Below are 6,000 nucleotides of genomic sequence, written 5' to 3'. Positions count from 1 at the left end.
AACCTACCTTAAGTTGCACTACATGTCCTTGATAGCAAGGAGTGCTTCTACTCATATTCGGTAATCTGATTTTAACCTATCTTTTTATTTCAAAACCACAAAAATAATTATTTTTGTGATTATTTTCCTAATTAAATAACATGTCCATTTCTAAAGCCAGAATTGGTATTCCAACATTGGAAAATACTTTTCTGCCTTAGAAAAATCTGATTAAATTTGGAGATGATCAGAAGGACATATATTTTCCATCCATAGGATTTTAAACCCCATTCTATATTATATTTATTGAATAAAACAATGAAAGCTATTCCTATCTGTTTTGGCATTTTGAAATATTTCCAAAGGAAATATTCTTAATAAATTCCTAGAAATTTGGAGTGATACCCCTAAGCCCTGTTTGGTGACCACATAAAATTTCACCTTGATCAAAGGTGAATAAGGACCTCAAATAACCCAAAAACCCTGTTTGTCCAGAATCAAGTTAGAGCAACTCTACATAGCAAAGTTTGTCCAACGATGCTAAAACTTTGCAGGAGTGCCTAATACCTCAAATGAGGGTTCCACACCAAAAATGGGATTTGGGGGACTTAGTTTGCCCACACATCCTTTGGAAGGGACATATCTGGTCATATTGGAGTATTTTCTAGTTTACAAAGCTAAACTTGTCCTTTGGAGCTCAAATTTGATGAAACCCCATGGTTTACCACCAAACCCAAACTTGTTAAGTTGTAGCAGCAGTGGTGGGGTGCACCCCCCTTAAACCACTATCGAACACCTTCTGACAGTTGGGAAAAAGGCACCTTAGCCACAGCTAAACCAAACCCCTTTTGCTTCAAACTCATAGATTAAGTGGCGAGCACCTGTGTATAACCTAAGTCAACTGGCCCCTCGCTGGTTCAAAGTGGAAAGGCCAAAAACCCCAATTTAGACTTCAGTTCATAACTGACAGCACCAGTATTTCTTGCCTCCCTTGACCAGCTGAAGCTCCCACAAGAACCAAACGGCTAGCTACACCCCCAGCCATTGCCAAGACTTGCTAGACACGTCCAAAGTGCCTGAGAGCGCGTCAGCATGCCGTGGCATGCCAAAACTATGCTCTGGGTGCGCTACAAGGAGTCACTGAGGTGGGGGCGACGCCCTCGGCCAGTTCCAGCGTCCCCTGAGATGTCCAACCTCTCCCCCGACAAGCCTTCTGCATCGAGCAAGCCTCAGGGCCCCTCCTCTCCCGCCGTAGAGCTCGTGCGACGCGTGCCCGCGCGCACCAGAACCGGCCAAGGTTGCGCGGCCACTAATGCTTGACTCCCCTCTCCCTCCCTCTGCTGCAGATGGTTCGGGCGGTCCAAAACCACGTCTTGAGACCGTGGTTTCGACCCCAGCCTCTCTCTATACCCTCATGCGCGCCACGGTGAGTCACCAGCGCTCCTGAATCTGCTCATCATCGCGGGCCTATAAATAGCCCTCCCTCTCACTCCAGCACCCCTCAGATAGCTTCACCACGATCACTAGTACCTCCCTAGCCACCATAGCAACCCAACAGAGCACTGGTGCTCGAGATCGACCGAGGCCCCTCCGCCTCGGAGCTCCGGTCAATCTCCGGCTACATGACGGCTCCTGCGCCCCTCGACCCACCAAACTAACCCTCTCGATCCCAGGAAGCTTTCCCCCAACTCGCCCGAGCATTTCCGTGTCTCTAGCAACCCCCTCGACCACATCCCCAAACTACTACGCCACGGCCTCCTCGTCGCCGGCGAACCCCTGCCTCCCCGTCGTTTTTCCGACCACCAGCAGGTAGGCGACAGTAAGGCGAACCCATTCCAGTGCTCGTTGGGGCATCAGAGCGTCGGCAACCTCGTCGGCCTCCTCCTCCTCCTCTGAAAACCTCGATAGGTAGGAGACAACCTCGATAGGTGTGTCCCACCTGTCGGTGGCCCAGCCTCCTCCCCCATGCTAGCCTCAGCCGCTGACCGCAGGGCCCTCGCGTCAGGTTCAAACTTGACGGTGTGCGCGCCTGGGCAGGCTGTTGGCTGGCCATGGGCCAACCCAGCTCTGGGCCGAGCCAGGCCGGTAGTTTAGCCGGTTTTCTTTTATTTTTAAACCCTGGTTTCTAAGATTTTTATAAAAACATTTAACCAGTGTAAAAATGTAATTCTTCCACTGTTATTCTTCTAAAAATGTGAAGTATTTAATAATATGTTTGGATGAATTTTCCAACAACCAGTCGATTTTACATTAATAAAAAGGACTAAATTGAAATAGTTTTGTTTCTGCTTGGTTGATTTACAAAATATTCCTTCAAGGAAAATTAAGGAAAATATTTTTAAAATGATACCTTAGATTTATCAGTAATAAAGAACATTTTTAAAATGACTTTGTGGTATGTTTCTGTGTGAGCTATTTCTTGTTTATTGTTTTATCGACGATAGAAAATTCGTGTGACGAGGGAATCGGAGCAGAAGACCTCGAAGACCCCGGATACTTAGCTGACCAAGGCTGGCAGCCCTTTGACCATGACTGAGCATATGTTACTTCGCCTCTTAAAATAGCAAGTATTCCCGTTGCATATGATCATAAGTGCCGGTAATCATTTGATATGATTTTACCGAAGGCTCCCCAGAGCACATGCATTGAGCTTGACCCTACCCATTGAGGGTCCTGCTAATACCATGTTGACAAGTAGATATAGAAGTTGTATTATCATGAGCATGTTGTTGACATAAATCAAGAGTTTACGAAAACCCCGTCGGGTGCCACTAATGCCCGAGGGTGATGATGAGTTAGGTGGTCACTTTCGGTGAAGTGATGCACCCAGTATTTGTGTGAGTATGGTTTCGTAAACGGGATTAGATTTATGATGTGTTGACCGTCCCAACCTTACCAGTACGACCCCTCGTGGGACGGGGCTATGTTAACTACTCTGGTCGGTGCTAGCTAAGAGCCACATTACTAGTGGCGGGAGTGATGTGTGGTCACTCTCGTGATGGGGTCGTGCCAGGAAGTACTTCTATGCCATTTTTATGGGTTCCAGTCACACCGTTGGTCCCCGCATCGTTGGTACAGTCCAGAGTTGGTGCTCGTAAGACGCACAACATGTGGGTTGCGTACCAATCGAGTGGACCTCTTTGTCTAGTATCGTCAGAGGAAAGGCATTGATCAGGTACTTACCTCGGGTATGTGATATACCGCAAGTCGTGGATGACACGGAAGTTTCCCATATCTCATGGGTCCAACGTACTACCTCTGCAGAGTGCAAACTATTCGAATAGCCGTGTCCATGTTCAAGGATAGTTGGGTAATCCTGCTTAAACTACGTCCAGTTATTTCCGCATAAACCAAGTGTGAGTGTGTGTGTGGTGTTGAAAAAGGTGTTGTCGTGACAGTAATGATATGACCAAGTTCGGTAACTTGGCATATAGGGTGAACCCGGATGGTTCAGCCCTCGACAGATATATTGATATCTCTAACCTGTTCTTCAAGAGTAATTCTTTAACTTGATGCATATTCATGATCATTCCACCCAGATGATTTACACTACAGATGCATGATATTGTTACCATTCACTTCCTTTGATTAAATCATGGGCTGTTTGCGAGTACATTAAAAGTACTCATTGGCTTGCCACTGGTTATGTTATTGACCAGACATGGAAGGACCGGAGTTTGGAGATGAGTACGTCTTTGGAGAGGCCCCTGCGAACTAGGACGCTTCCGGGTCAGAATGCCTGTCGGTGTAGGCTTGATGGCATGGGCACCCGCTTGGCCCTATGTTTTCCGCTACTAGTGTATCTGAGTGATTTGGCCTTAGGCCCTGTCTTGTGAACTTGACCCTTCGCTCATGTTTCGTAATAATCGGTATTTGGATGTAAGACTCTTTTAATCGGTATTTGTGTTTGGTGAGCACTGATCTGTGGGATCACTGAGCGCGGCGATCTCGACTAGTAAGTCGGGGTCCTCACAGAGCTGGTATGAGAGCCATCCTGGCTATAGGAAGCCTTAGGTAGCATGGACGATAGACGAAACGATTTGTGCACATAAGATTAACCCAAGAACTGCACCCACTAAATATTTCTAACCCTCTCCTCTACACCTTGTAGATGGCCGCCATACCTGAGATGCTTCTGGAAACGGGCTTTCCTCTGTTTTTGAGTGACAACCTCGATAACTGTCAAGTACGTCGCACGCCCATCTTCCTCTACCACGAACACCGGGTCAACGCCGACACCAAGGACTATCACGTGGACGTGATAGTGAACGCTAACGGCTCCCCAACTAGCTGGTTCTTTGAAGTTCCATAGATGGAGGATCTGATGTTGGCCGTGGAGACTGCAGCATGACAAGCACTCGTGCGTCTCCGCGACATCCTACATGAGATGGCTGACGAGCCTGCTACTCGTCACCTACCTTTTGTTAGAGATAAGGTAGAAGGGAGTTGGACACTCAACCCCTAATCCGAGGACGGGACGCCATTGAGGTTTCAGACCTGCTTCAGTCTCTCCTCAGACACCTTCATGCATATTTTGATCAAGGAGTCGACTAGGATCCGCCAAGAGCTGCACCAAGTCAAGGACCTACTTCGTATGGATAAGATGAAGAACCGCAAGGTGAAGAAAGAAGAAGCATCCATAATACCACCTGGCTTTGCTTTCCAAGGAGGAATACCCCCGCTTCAGGCCGTTCCTCTTCAGAGTCGTCACTTAACCGCATAAGAGTACACCAAACTCTTCGCTACCTCGCCAACCAAGAGACGTCGAGATGGTCGGCTTCCTTGCCCTACTCCCTCAAGGAAGGGAAGCACTAATGAAGATAAAGATAGAGAGGAAGATGAAGTCGAAGATCCCACAGAGCCGGCTTATGAGACCGTGCAGTAGATCGCTTAGCAGCGTAGGAGTTCTTGTATCAGGAGTTTATGACCCCGGATGTTGTGTAAACCTGTGTGGATGCAAGTTGCATTCTGCCTTAGGCAGCTTGTCAGCGACTACATCACTTGTTTTAAATTTAATGCAGTAGTTCTTTTCAAAACCATTGTCATAAAAATCTTGCACACTAGCACGACACGAGATCCCCTCGTTACTAGAACATCATCCCTTTCGAGTACAACCAGTTCATCAAATTGACCTATCTGCTCCCCTGACAGGATGGTGAATGCAACTCGCAACAACACCTTCGGCAACCCCGGCTCTGCCTCTTCAGGACAGCAGCAGGGAACTGGAGGGGAAGCTCAAGCTGGAGATCACCACGTGCAGCAAGACGGTGTTCCACCGCCACCGCCTCCTCCTTAAAGCTTGACCATGGCTCAGGTCCTTCAAGCTCTTTGAGAGGAGCGTCAAGCCAACAATGCCGCTATCTGGCAGCTGGCTCATACCCTGGTGAACCACCCACCATAGAACGGGAATGGCAACGGTCGCTCAACACTCTCTGAGTTTATGCGAACTACGCCACCCATATTCACGGAGACAACTGAACCCTTGGACGCCGATGTCTGGATCCGCACTATTGAAGACCTTCTCGCGCTGGTCAAGTGCACTGATGACCATGAGAAAGTCCTCTATGTGACTCACTGTCTCGGAGGCACAGCCAGAGCTTGGTGGGATGGATATCATGCGAGCCGGGCAAGTCATCACTTGGGCCGTGTTCAAGGATGGATTCCGCGCTGCTCACTATCCTCCGGGAATGATGACCATTAAGAAACGAGAGTTCCGAGCCTTAAGGAAAGGAAGTGGCTCTGTCAAGGAGTATTTGTAGAAGTTCAATCTCCTATCAAGATACGCACCTGAAGACGCCAGCACTGAGGCTGCCAAAGTGGAATGCTTTATGGAAGGACTGCAGCAGTCACTCCAGTATCAGCTGGTTGTTTTTGAATGCCGGACCTTCAGTGACCTGGTTAATAAGGCTCTTATGTTGGAAGACAAGCATCATGCAATGGACGACACCCGTCAGCGCAAGCTAATGGGTAGTGGAGGACCGATTAGCTCGAAACCACGACCATGGCAGTCAGCCCCGGCAA

This window comes from Hordeum vulgare, chromosome 7H, assembly GCF_904849725.1.
Source record: "Hordeum vulgare subsp. vulgare chromosome 7H, MorexV3_pseudomolecules_assembly, whole genome shotgun sequence".
Classification (NCBI taxonomy): Eukaryota; Viridiplantae; Streptophyta; class Magnoliopsida; order Poales; family Poaceae; genus Hordeum; species Hordeum vulgare.
Note: the sequence above shows the minus strand (reverse complement) of the source record.